This window comes from Alligator mississippiensis, chromosome 5 (genome assembly GCF_030867095.1).
Source record: "Alligator mississippiensis isolate rAllMis1 chromosome 5, rAllMis1, whole genome shotgun sequence".
Lineage (NCBI taxonomy): Eukaryota > Metazoa > Chordata > Crocodylia > Alligatoridae > Alligator > Alligator mississippiensis.
The window spans coordinates 24,299,654-24,313,820 of record NC_081828.1 but is presented as its reverse complement, the minus strand read 5'-3'; the positions used below and the strand labels follow the sequence as shown (position 1 = coordinate 24,313,820).

The window sequence follows — 14,167 nt, the reverse complement described above, 5'->3', positions numbered from 1 at the left end:
AGAAACAAAACATTTTTAAACATGTAACTGCTAATGTTAGAAGCATAAAATGACATTTTAGGTAGAAGTACAAACTACTAATTCTATCAACTTACAAAGCACTATCGGGTATTAGTCCCAAAGTCTATAAAGTATTTTTCTAATATACTTATAAAAAGTAATTAAGAAACAGAATACTTTATTAATGATGATGTGACTACATTGATTTATTAGATGGTGAAAGGCAGGGTCAGTCTGTTCAAGTACAGAGACTGCTTAGTTACACAAAGAGATTGTAAAACAGAACAATAAAAGGAGACTACTGTTCAAGAATCCAAACATTTTTACTGTTTTAAACCACATTTAGCATTTGTAGCTGAGGCCACAATTACAGCTGCATCTGACTATAATTACAGAGCAGACAAGAGAAAGAATGTGAAGTGAGAGTATATCTGCTTGTATGAGCATTTTTTATGGGCATCTGTGAAAGCGAACTAGACAGCCCACATAAACTGTCTGAAAGAAGTTGGTAAAACAGCAGAAGGATGGCTGGGAACTAATAAAAGAACAGAAAAGGTCTGAGTGCCATGCCAATATAAACGGTATGAAGCCCATTTCCCAGAACCCTCTTTTCACTCTACAAATATTGGGTGCATTCCTCTCTGACAACAACAGTCCACTAACACTTGGATGACTCCCATGGCTTCTGCACGGGATCTTCTCTCAGGAAGGTCTTACATATTATCAATTACAGGCCCAATTGCATAAATTTCAGTCACACCAAATACCTCTTACTCATCAAGCAACTAGTCCCATAAAAGCAGTCTACTGAATAAGTGCTCTTCCGGGATTGATAAAGGAAGCAGGGCTGGACCTAGAACAACAATACTAAGAAACAGAAAATGACACGAGACACAAACAGATATTTCATATATATGAGTCTTAACTAATTCTACCTTAGTTTAATATAGACATATGGTTTCCTAAAATTTCTTGCCATCTCATGTCCATATAGAGAAAAAACTCCATCACTTACTGTTTGCAAACAACAATTTTAACCATCCAAAACTAATTAGTACTCTGTATATTCCAAGGGAACTAGATACCTTTCTGAGAAGCAGTATTTCTCTGTTCTGATTTTTTTTCAGTTATGTAGTATATTTATGCCCAGCTATATCATGTATTTCAGAATATGAATCTGTAAATTTTCTATGATTCTTCTCCTGCAGGTGCATGCAGGAGCTTGTCACTGCCAGAAACAACATTTGCAGCTGCTCATGACCCCTGAGAGCCACAAAGGGAGTCTGGTGTGTGGGGGGGAGGGTCAGGCAAGCTCGGGGGCAAGAGGGGCTAGCAGGTCTGTGGAGGGTTTGACAAATCTGGAGGGCAGGGTCTGGTGGGTCCACAGTGGGGGCCAGGGCTAAGAGTAGCCCAGTCCCGTTTTGGGGTGGGAATAGCACAGCCTGGGGCAAATGGCTGGACTTTCCAGCCCCAGTGCTACACTGTGAACTCATGCAGACATTCTGGACATTGGGTTAACCCTTTCTTAAATTGGATTAACCTGATCTCAATCTAAGTTAGTGCACCTACTCAGATGGACTAATTTAGATTGGATGCACCATTTGGGTGCACCCAAATGAGCGCAGTTGTGCCATTTGTGGCACTGCAAACATATTTGCAGCACCACATACCACAGTCCAGTGTTCTCTGTGCTGCAAGGGCATGCTGCCCAAACGTGTGCTGCACTGGGTTTTTTTCCAGATTTGTTTGATCCAAATGTTTCTTAAAAGAGTCCAGAGTAGGTGCTTGCACCACCTCTGGAGGCAGTCTATTCCAAGCCTTGGGGGCTTGGGCAGTAAAGACATTTTTTCTTATGTCCAGTCTAAAATGGTCTTGAAGGAGTTTGTAACCATTTGAACTGGTCATCCCAGATCCTGATTCACACCCCTGATGTACTTATAGGCTGCCGCCAGGTCCCCCCAAGCCTGAGCTTTTCCAGGCTAAAGAGCCCCATGGCTCTCAGCCTTTCATCATAAGGCCTGTTCTCCTGCCCCCTGATCATGTGCGTGACTCTCCTCTGGACTCTCTCAAGCTTTTCCACATCCTTTTTAAATTGTGGAGCCCAGAATTAGATTCAGTACTCCAGCTGCAGCCTCGCCAAAGCCGAGTACAGCAGGAGGATGCATCCTGGGATTTGCTTGAGAAGCATCTATGGATGCAAGCCATAGTTTTGCTCGTTTTACCAGCTGCAACATATCATTGGTGGATCATATTCATCTTGTGGCCAATGATGACCCCCAAGTCCCTTTTGGCCATGGTGCTAGCAAGTGTAGCACTGCCGAGCCTATAAGCGTGCTGCGGGATTTTTTTCCAAAGGTGAAGAACTTTTCATTTTTCGGTGTTGAACACCATCAAGTTTTCATCCGCCCATTTTCTGAGCCTGTCAAAGTCAGCTTGGATCACCAGCCTATCCTCAGGTGTGGATGCTTTAACCCAGAGTTTGGTGTCATTGGCAAATTTGGCCAGTCCACTTCTGACACCAATGTCTACATCATTAATAAAGATGTTAAAGAGTATAGGCCCAAGCATGGAGCCTTGGGGGACTCCACTGGTCATGGCACACCACAATGATTTACTTCCATCTATTACAACTCTCTGGGTCCTACCTCAGAGCCCGTTCCCCAGCCATCAGACTGTGATGTAGCCAAGGCTGCAGTTGGTCAATTTCTCCATGAGGAGATCATGGGACACCAGATCAAAGGATTTTTTAAAGTCAAGATATATGATGTCAATCTCTTCTCCCTTGTCCAGGTGATATGTCACCTGGTCATGGAAGGAGAGGAGATTGATCAGGCAAGACCTACCTGCAACAAACCTGTGCTGGCCGTCACTCAGGATGTTGCCATCAGCTATTTTGTCAAGAATGGTCTCTTTGATAATTTTTTCCAAGATCTTCCCCAGGATAGAGGTCAGGCTGATAGGCCTGTAGTTCCCCAGATCTACTTTCCTCCCTTTCTTGAAGATAGGCACCACATTGGCCTTCTTCAGGCACTACACCTGAGCACCATGAGTTCTCAAAGATCCATGCCAGTGGCTGAGCTATGATGCCTGCCAGCTCCTTAAGTACCCTAGGGTGTAAACTGTCTGGGCCAGCTGACTTGAAGGTGTCCAGTCTCTAAAGATGTTCCTTTACATGGTCTACAGTGATGTAGGGTAGCAATTCTCCTTCACCCTGGCCATCCTGTACCATGTTGAGCAGGGCGGTCCCTTGGGGCTGGTAAAAATCATATCATTTAAATAGTTTCTACCTAGAATGCCTGTTGGTGTTCAGTAGAATGAGAAAATCTAGCATGGGGAAAATACCTTCTGATGATCTGCTCTAAGATTTAGGGGTAGACCAATAAAGATTTTCTTGGCCAATACTGAGAGCCAATTATTAACCAGGCATATCAGCTGATACCAATTCAATAACCATTTTACAGGAATGCAGCCAGGCAGTATGGAGATCAGCTCCCTGCAGGTAAGTCTGTGGAGGGGAAGGGACATGGGGGAGGGGGAGATCAAGGCCCCCACATTGAGGGAGGTAGTGAGGTAGGGGCAGGGGCAGGGGATGCTGCCCAGCCAGGGCAGTGAATGGGACCTGAGGCTGAGGCAGGGAGCAGGACAGAGCCGCAGGCAGCTTGTCCAGGGAATTAGTGTCCCAGCATTTAAAAATGGTGGCAGGAGTGCTTGAACTAATGCTCATTGAATGAGCATTAGTTCAAGTGCTGCCATCACCATTTTTAAGTGTGGGGATATTATTAACTGGAGATGAGCTGAGCAGGGCAAGGGCAGATGCGGGTTGTCCACTGTGGACTCAGGGCTCTCTGCCCTGCTGCCTTTGCCCTGGGGGCCCCACGCTAGCCACCAACCCCTTGACTGCCCAGCAGCAGGAGGCACAACTCACCGCCCCTGCTGCTACTGGGCAGGCAGTGGGCACACAGCCGGTGCAGGAATTCTGGGGGAAAGGCATCAGGGCAGAGAGCCCTGAGATAACAGCAAGCAGCCTGCATCTGCCCCAGGCACAAATCTTGGGGGGGTGCTCACAGTAGCAGGAAGCCACCCCTCCCCCCCATCCCCACCCTCTGCTCCATCTGGACAAGCCACCTGTGTCTCCATCCTGCTCACTGCCCAGGCCCTGGATCCCATTTACTGCCCTGGCTGGGCAGCACCCCAGCCCCAGCTCCTGCCCCATTCCCTCCCTCACCATGGGGGGCTTGACCTATCCCCCTTACCGTGGGGAAGGATCTGTCCCCTTCCTTCTCCCATGCCTCTTCTCTAGGCCCCTTCTCTAGGACTTGTTATTATACCAAATTATACCAACCAATCAGAATCAACCTTATTTCAGAAAGTAACTGAAATCTACCATTATACAATAAAGTATAAAAAAGTATTATATCCAGCTTCCTGAATTTAAATCACAAATAAAATGGGTCATTTAAGTCATTTTGCTTAAAATCAATGTACACAGCCATAATAAATCTGATATCAGACTAAAAAAATGGGAAACCAAGGAACAAGAGCAGGGAGTTACTAGACAGCATAGCCACCTCTTGTGAATTTCAGGCCCCTGCTACACTGTACAGCAGGGGTAGGCAAAATACAATCTGTAGCCCTGCCAATTGATTGTATCCACCACGTGGGTAGGCAGCCACAAAGTCATGGGATCTAGCCCATGAAGAGTCAGCGGCTCCAGCTCCTGTGTCATGCCAGGCAGGCAGGAATCTGCAGTTTACACCATCTGGCCCCATCTGCAGTTTACACCATCTATGGCCCACATACTGGAAGCAGTGCCAGGCGCATGCCAGAATCAGCTGTGGATGCTGCCGGCAGGTTCTAGGTGGGGATAGGGGCAACTGTCTGGGACTGCAGCTGGTGTGCTGATGCAGCAATGTCACCTGCAGACCCAGGCAGAGGCCCTAATTGCCACCCAGAACCTACCGGCTGCATCCACTGTCAATGCTGGAGCACATCCGGTACATGATGCTGGTGTTGCTTCTGGCACATGAGCCGGGAACTGGTATAAGCTGCAGGGACATGCTGCAGGTGCAGGATGGTCCAGGGGGAGGTGGGGGGGGGAGGAGGGAAGGGGAGAGAGAAAAAGAGGCAGCCCTGCCCACCCTCTGTCCACAATGGGCACTGGGAAAAGTGGGACCTTACAGCAGATGTGCTCATTGCTGCTGAGGCCCTTCTAGTTGCAGCCACCCAGAGCCCATGCCAGGACTGCCCTATGGCTACTCTCAGTACCACTACCTCGGAGGCCCAGGGAGGTGGTGCTAGTGGTGACAACAGCAGTAGGAGTAGCTGCAGGGCAGCCCTGGTGTGGGCTCTGGGTGGCTGCAGCCAGAAGGGCCCCAGCAGCAGTAAGCGCACCCACTGCCAGGTTCCACTCTTTCCTAGCTCCTAGCACCCAGCACCAGCGGCCACTGCTCGTGGGCAGGGCCACCTCTCTCTGTTTCTGTCAGTCTCTCTCCACACTTTCCATCCCACCCGATCCATCCCACCCCTACAGTAGGTCCCTGCAGCTTACACTAGTTCCTGCTCCACATGCCAGAAGCTCGTAGTTTCATAGTAGTTTCATAGTAGCTAGGGTCAGAAGGGACCTGAGCAGATCATCTAGCCTGACCCCCTGCCACAGGCAGGAATGAATGCTGGGTTCACAAGACCCCAGACAGGTAATCATCCAACCTCCTCTTGAATATGCCCAAGGTAGGGGCAAGGACCACTCCCCTGGGAAGTTGGTTCCAGATTTTGGCCACCCTAACTGTAAAATATTGCCTCCTGATCTCCAACCTAAACCTATTCTCCATCAGCTTATGACCATTGTTTCTCGTCACCCCAGGTGGTGCTGGGGAGAAAAGAGTTCTGCCTATTTGCTGTTGATCCCCCTTGATGAGCTTATAGGCAGCCACCAGGTCCCCCCTCAGCCTCCTCTTGCTGAGGCTGAACAGGTTCAGGTCCTTCAGTCTCTCCTCGTAGCGCCTGTCCAGTGCCAGCTGGGCACTGCTGGCATTAACTGTGGACACAGCTTGAAGATTCCTGTTGGAGAACAGGGTAAGCCCCTCCTCAGGGTAGGACAGCCTGGAGGTGACACTGGTGGCAGCGGGGTGAGCTCTCCTTGCTGGAGCTGCCACCCACGGCCATGCCAGCTCTCCACCAGCCTGTGGCCCCATCCCATATAAGGAGGTTTAGCAAGCTGTTGCACAGAGGAGCTACTAACCCAGTCCACAACAGCTCCCCAAAACTCCCTATGTGACCCACAGACCCAAATAATTGCCCACCCCTGTTTTACATATATTTGGCAATGACCTGGTTAAGCATGCAATACGTTTATACCAGCCACATATAAAAAGTAGTTATCACATAATAATCATAATTATCCAGCTATAAAAAGAGCCAACAAACTATAAGTGCTTGAAAATATGTAGCAACTCTATATCTGGTTTCCAGCTTTAATTTGAACATATTGCGGGGCCCTTACAAAATTCAGGCTCATTTAGCGAGATTCCAAATGTCATGAGGAGAAAAAGATTTAAAGCATTTCAAAATCCTTGATATCCACATCCTCCAGATATCTATAGATGGCTATCATCCCCTGAAGGGGCCTGCCCCATGCAACTGAAAAGAAATATGTTGCCAAGATTCCACCCTGTGTTCAAAATATAAACACCAAGTAAGTTCAAGTGGAACCTTAACGATACGAGAATAACAGCAGCCAGCTGCATTCCTGTCCAGGCTTAGAGATTACATGCCAACCAGTCAGAACAAGAAGCACAATTTACAGCCAGTTAGGATAAGACATACTGTATTATTGCTTTCATGCATTCTAACCCAAAACCCGGTCATTCCAACTGATCTATCCTGTCTTGCAAAACTGTAAAAGTGGTCACCAGAAAGAAGAGCGGTATAAACATCAGGCTTGAACTGATGGACTTTTCTTTCCCTTGTAAACCACTCCACTTCACAGGCTTGTTCCATGTTTCCTTTCATAGGTGACTTGTAGGGAAGCACAGGGGGCACGTGCCCCCACCCCCCCCGAGAGTGGCTGCCACTGCCAGCTTCTATGGGCGGTCACCACTCGCCACCCCTCCTTCCCCCCGCCACCACCACTGGCTTCTGAGGGAGGTCACTGCTCACCGCTCATAAACCCTGCCCCCACACCAACTTCTGTGGACAGTTACCACTCACCACCCCACCGCCAACACTGCTGCTGCCCACAAGTTGTGCCCCCACCTCCAGTCTTGGGAGGCACCAGTTGTTCATGTTTCCTTTGTTGCCTCTTGGGGAGCCTTCATAAACCTTCAGTTCCTAGAATCCACACCCACAGGGGTCACTAGAGGCAAATAGTGACTGAGAAGCAAGACTTATTAGCATAGAAGGAGCACAGCAAATATGGTTCCACTGCTTCTAACTTGACTGTCTCTGCACAGTGTTTCCTTGTGAAATGTGAGAGTACCCTGTAAGTCTGTATCGATGGCATTTTGTGTTGTGTTTGTTTGTTTGTGTTTTGTGTATAGCTTCACTATAACTAAAGTTGTTTTTCAATATTTGTGGCCAACTTTTAGTATACTTATCAGTATTTTATCATTGTCACTGGTGCATTTGATTAATGCAGTGCTATATATCTCCCCAGAGCCTTGTGGAAAAAGTTTGTACTCCAGTCTCTATATCTCTACCTCATGTACAAAAAATATTTTAAAACTTTGCTATTCCAAAAAATTCTGCAACTAGCGTTATTTACAAGACCATACATAAGGCTGTGACCTGCTGTAGGTGTAAACTGACCAGAAGATGTAATTTTATAGTATTTTATCAAGAGTGAAATTAACAAGAAAGAAGAGAAAGAAAGAAAAAAAGAAAGAAAGAAAAGTACATCTTTTATCTACAGTTTTATATTTCATGAGAAATGGGGATTATAAAAGAAGTGCTGACACCTATTTACTTCTACCATCACTATAAAAGTGTCACAACACATAGGAGGAGGATGTAAGGCACTGCTGATATAATGCAATCTTTTTCACAATTTCATTTTTTATTCAATTCCTTTATAGTATTCTGTTCAAGAGCAAGGGATTTCAACAGAAATATCCCATAGCGTGGATTTTCTACAGCCACTTAGGGAAGTGGTGCTTCCAAGGGAAGTGGTGCTTGCCCCTACCCTGGAGGTCTTCAAAAGGAGGCTAGACAGCCACCTAGCTGGGGTCATTTGACCCCAGCATCCTTTCCTGCCCATGGCATGGGGTCGGACTAGATGATCTGCTTAGGTCCCTTCCAACCCTACCAACTATGAAACTATGAAACATAAACACAACATTTTGCTATTTATTGAGTAGTAATATATTGTAATATATTACTGATCAACAACTTGCACTTTTTTCTAATAATCTCTTCCTCCCCATTTTAAAAATTCTGGGTCATATCCTCCATTGGCATGTATGAACAAATTATATATATGGGATGTGCTCATTTTCCCCAGTAGGCAAATTAAAACCAAATACAAAGATTTCATATAGAACTGTAGATTAAATAAAACCTAACAGGATAAAATAAAATCAGTAGAATTCTTCTTATAAATAAGGATTACTTGTGAGTGAGGCTTGCAAGAACAATTTACTAAAAAGTAATAGGCCTTATTCTCCATTTGACATTGCTGCAAATCCAAGAAAATCCCATTAAAATTAGTTGTGTAACATCTGCATTGGAGGCAGAAGAGATACAAGAGCCTAGATTTCTCAGCTCATGGAAACTGGAATAGAAGCACGGGAATCAATGAAAACAGGTCAAATACCACCAGCTGGAAGCCTGGCTAAACATGTGTAAATCCAAGTATATGGCTGCTAACTATCAATGTGTACTCATACATATATCAATTTGTCAATTTTTCTTTTAAATATAGCTAGCTTGAAAAAAGCTGTCAGACATTATGGACAGTTTTATGAGACTATATGGTGATTGGAAGCACAGAGCTCTGGAGATCTGGCATTCCAAATTAAGAAAATCCTAACAGTAAATTTTAAAAAGGATTCTAATATCAAAGAGTGAATGAGGTATTGGCTTTTAAAAAGGAGATAGCCAGACTTATAGTCCTGGGGCTGCATATATACATTCAAATGATTGGGAGAACTCTTCCAAGGTTTGTTCTCCTGGTAGAAAACTTACCCAGACAAATCTGAACAGACATTCAAATACTGAACCCCTGAAGACCAGTGAGCCTGCAGTGCTGAGGCTGCAAGTCAAGGGTCCCTTACGCACACATCTCAGCTTGCTCTGCAGGCTCCTCAGTCTGCATGGTGACAGATGGCAGCAGTACAAAAGCAGCCCTGATTGGCTGACCTAGACGGCTCATGGCTAGCCTATGTTTCCTGCTGCACAATGTAGGGATTGTGAAAGAGGCATGTTCTGCTCCCTGCTCAGTTGAAGCAGCACAGTCCAGCAAACAACACATTGTCTCCCTTGGAGGTAGGGAGGAAGGAAAGCACCCTGGGATGCTGGATGACTGTGCTGTGGCTTCTCTCGGACAAGAACACATACATCCATTCTCCCAGGAGAAACTGTCCTAGGAGTGATTTAACCCTGCTTATTTCCAGGTTACTTTGCCCAGGGAGAAAAATCATGAACATCAGTACACTTGTGGTTTCTCCTGGGATAGCAGTGAATTTACCAGGAGTAACTGAATGTTCGCACATAATCTGGGTCTAAGGCAAATGGACAGGAGATTTAGGCTCTAGCCCTGATCCTGCCATAGACTTCCTGTGTGACTGGACAATTTATTTGGTATCTCTGAGATCAGGTTTCCATCAGTAAATTGAGGCTAAATAAAGCCCAAAGGACTTTCTACAGAAAATCTATGTAAAAACCTCACATTTTTCCCGGTAAAGTGAGTCAAAGATTTTATTATACTTTTGTTGATTATTGAATCTGTTGACTTAGGGAGACAAAAGATATTACTGCATTACATCGTATCTTTGTCAAATATTAAATATGTTCTCAGAATAGAGAATTGGAGGTTGTGCCAATTATTATATTTCAGAATTGGCAGAACAAATCTCATATACATTTTACACCAATATTTTTGCAAATAAATTTTCCCAAGTTTACATCGGCACACATTAAATTCAAAACAAGGGCTTTATTTCTCCTTGCTGCCTGGCAATACAGCTAATTTTGGATTACCAGATATAGAAACTTCTTTGATATGAGAATCTGCTGCTTTCATGACTGCCTGAATGTTGTGGCTGCATTGTATTTACTGTTCATGCTGTTAAAGAAAGGGTGGGCACAGTCCAGCTTGCAGGCTGGATCTGGCCAGTAGTGGACTCTGTTGCCCAGCAGCCCCTGTCCATGTGGTGGGGACCGGCTTCCATGGAGACCCCAGCTGTAGCTACACTGTGATAGCGTGAGGCTGGGGTTTCCATGGAGACTGGCCCCAGCAGCACTGGCAGGGCATGCAGCAGGGTGGGGAGCTGCTCAAGGGCCAGGCTGGGTTGTTCCAGCAGTTACAGAATGGTCTGGAGCCGAGGCAGAGCCACGATCCACTGCCTCCATGCCCATGCCCAGAGCGCGCAGGCTGAAAATCACGACTCTGCCCTCAGACCGTGCTGTCACCACTACAAGATCCCAACCCAGCCCTGAAGCAGCTCCCTGCCCTGCCAGTGCTGCTAGGGCCAGTCTCCAGAGAAACCCTGGCCCCACACTATCACTGAGCTGCTGCTGCTAGGGTCTCCATAGAAACCAGCCACGTAGGCAGGGGCTGCTGGGAAATGGAGTCTGGCCACTGGCCAAATCTACCATTTTGCCCACCCATGTGTTAAGGCCTATTTCTATATCCTTTAGAGTCACTGTTATTTTTATCATCTGTATTTTTATGCAAATGTCTTAGATAAAAGAATATCTTTTCTGAATAATTATTCAGAAATAATGTACTGTACATATAAATGAAAAAAACACCTCAAGAATTTATGAAAATTATCCCCTCCACCCCCTCCAGAAGTTAAGTACCAAGCATCCTTGTACGCCTATTCTACAAACTCTCCATAAAATGGCCCATCCCCATCTAATCCAAAGTAGAAATGCATCTGCTTTAGGTTAAAGGACATGAGTTAAATCCCCAGTGACCTTTAGAGACATAGATAAAGGAAACCTAACCTTAGTTATAATTTGTGTTTATTGTATATGTATCTTGCAAGATTGGGAAACTCAAGAGATCTGAAATTATTTTAAATATAGAAACCAAACTGTGTGAACATAAATTAGTGTAAATCAGCAGGTACTCACAGACCCAATAGTGCAATGCTGATTTATAACATGACCAGATCTGGTCCTGGGAGATGGCAAATGAGCATTTTAAACATTGCATAAAACTGCTAAACTGCTGTAAAAAAAATGATTCACTTTTATGCAAATAGTTTTTGGAGAAGCGTTTGTTAAATGTTGTATGCTAGAAAGAGCAAAATCAGTGAATCACTACTACATTTACCCAGCTGGAAAGCATAAATTACAACTGAACATGTTTCCTTTTCTAATTGTTGGCAAACAAATAGATTACACTGTTAAATTGTTTCTTCTCTTGTTACTGAAGCCAAAAGAGAAAAATTGAATCCTCAGTGAAGAGTGATACATTTTTTCGTTCTTTGAGTCCAAATTCCAATGGATCCCCAAATTCCCAGTAAACATAAATGCTTATTTAATAGAATCATTCTTATTAGTGATTCACAAAATCAACTGTAAATCCTAAAATAAAGCACCTTATGAAACTATTTTATCTTCTCTTCTAATATCCTATTATAATTTTTCATGTAATGCTACAGACAAATGCATAGCTATGCACATCCAGGATAGCACAGGACCCATCCCTCCCTACACATACCTGCTCTAATCTTATACATTCACAGGCTTGGAAACTGTGCCGTTGATTGGTTAGGTCATTAATTTCTGCTTCTCTAGTCACAGGATAGTCACAACACTCTGCAAACTCAGGTTTCAGGGGTTTTTTAGGGTCCCAATTCAGGAAACCCATTATGCACATGTTTATCTTTATCTCTATTCAGGAAATCACATTAGCACACCCATGAGAAAGAATAACTGCCCACCTGCGAACAGGGACCTCAACATAGCCCTAGTGTTTAATTAAATAAGAAAAAAAAGCCCTAAATAAAACAAAAAAAACCCCAGAAACACATTAGTGCTTAGATGTATTATATACACACTCATTAACTTTGTCTGAGTCCATAAAGAAAAGGCCCTCAGTCTGCTCAATTTACAACAGTTCGTTAAGTTTCCTATAGCAAACTGTTTCTTCAGTTCATGGCCTAAACTACTTCTACAATGCTACTTTGGATGGTTATTGTTTTTATTTATTGTTACAAATAGTATAGCAGTCAGTGGACTCAATACAGTCCTCATTTTGCCAGGCACTGCACACACAAATAGGAAAAAGACAGTCCCTCTTCTGACAGCTTGCAGCTACACTACCGTGTGTGAATACTGCAATGTATTGCAATTAAAAATACCATGCAGGGCAGGGTGGCACCTTAGAAAATAACTGCTTCAGAGAGGCATGAGCTTTCACATGCAACAACGTACTTCATCAGATCATGGGAATGAACTTGCAGAAAAAAGAATCTTAAAAGCAGTTTAAAAGAAAATTTTAAAAAATGAATATTCTGCCAAAAACTGTTTCATAATTAGCACTTGTTACCCCGGATATATTCAGACATCAGGAATTTACAGGTTTGTAAGAGTAGTTAGCTAAAGTGCAAAACTAAAATGAGGACTGAAAAGATCCTTTCTCTCAAAAGTACAGTCTTGTTTGATGTAGCTTTGATAGCCAAAATTAAGGAGCATCACCTGTCAAAATCAAAATTTGACAGTAATCCAATTATCTGTCCATAATAATACAGAATGGATAGCACAGAAATAGTATAACACATGAGTTTGGAATATGTTGTTTTGTTGGGATTACGTAGAAAATTGAACAATTTTTAAAGATTTGAGCAGGGTTTGAAAATATTTCTATCTAAATGAGTAAAATCATCAGTCAGAGTAAATATTAGTGCTGGGTGGAGAATGGAAATCCTATTTTGCAAAGGATTTCAAGTTTTCAAAATGTGCTTTTGTTATGATGCAAAACAAAACTGGAAATTTCAAAATTTTCCATTAAATAGATTTTGAAATAATTTTGATAAACAATTTTCAACTTTATTTTACACTATAACATTTTAAAATCAAAATTAGATTATTTCCCAGAAAAGAAAAATGGAATATTTTGCTCTAAAATTCTCTAAATGGGATGTTTTTACATTGTCAAAACTTTCTTTAACTTTGTATTTTCTCCAATGAAATTTTAGCAAAATCAATCCATATCTGTGAAGCTGATACAATTCTGGTAGAAATGAATTTTCTAAAAGAAAACTGTTCCATCTAACGTTTCCCAACAAGTTCCAGTAAATAAAAGAGATAAGGAACTGGAATAACACTGAATCAAAAATCAGTAGCAGGAGCCAATACTAGTATTTGAGGATGCTTGTCTTAAAAAAAAAACACATTCTCAAATTGGTGTCTAATTAAATTTAAGATCTTCTGCTTGCCCTGAGTCACCAAACTGCTGCACGGGAAAATGATCTCTGCTAGTCTTCATCTTCACAACCAACTTGTTGATGTAAGGATGGCCTCCAGCGTCCTGCCTGTCTTCTGATTGAGAATTATCCTCACTATAACTGCAGGACTCCCACATTTGGGAGCAACTGGTTATAAAGAGTCTGCAAGTATACCATCCCCCAGGTTATATTTAAAAGCATTCAAAAAGAGTTTGAAAATTGAAATAAATGCTACCTAAATCCATAAATAAATAAGCAAGCTAAAAATATTTTCCTTCATATATTATGGCTTGCCTAATCTCTGCAACCCAATTCTTTTCCATACATGTAGGTTAAGTCATCATTTATCAAAATCCAGTATCTTTCGAGATTTATCATATATGCCAATATTTTATACAATACAAAAATACAGCTATTCAAAGTCACTACTATGTGTAATTATGGCTGAGAAAAATATGGTACAGTTATGTTTCCATCACAAGTATTTTAGTATTGGGTATCAACAGCTTTTCTCCTATACATAGGTGGGTACTAAGGAAATTCAGTAGATATTA

The 14,167-nt window shown here is 43.2% G+C and overlaps 1 protein-coding gene across 2 annotated transcripts in view; it reads right to left on the bottom strand.

Moving 5' to 3' along the window:
• PTGFR (prostaglandin F receptor) overlaps positions 1–14,167 on the bottom strand; it is a 30,545-nt gene that overhangs the window by 5,502 nt on the left and 10,876 nt on the right. The gene's annotated exons all lie outside the window — the stretch shown is intronic.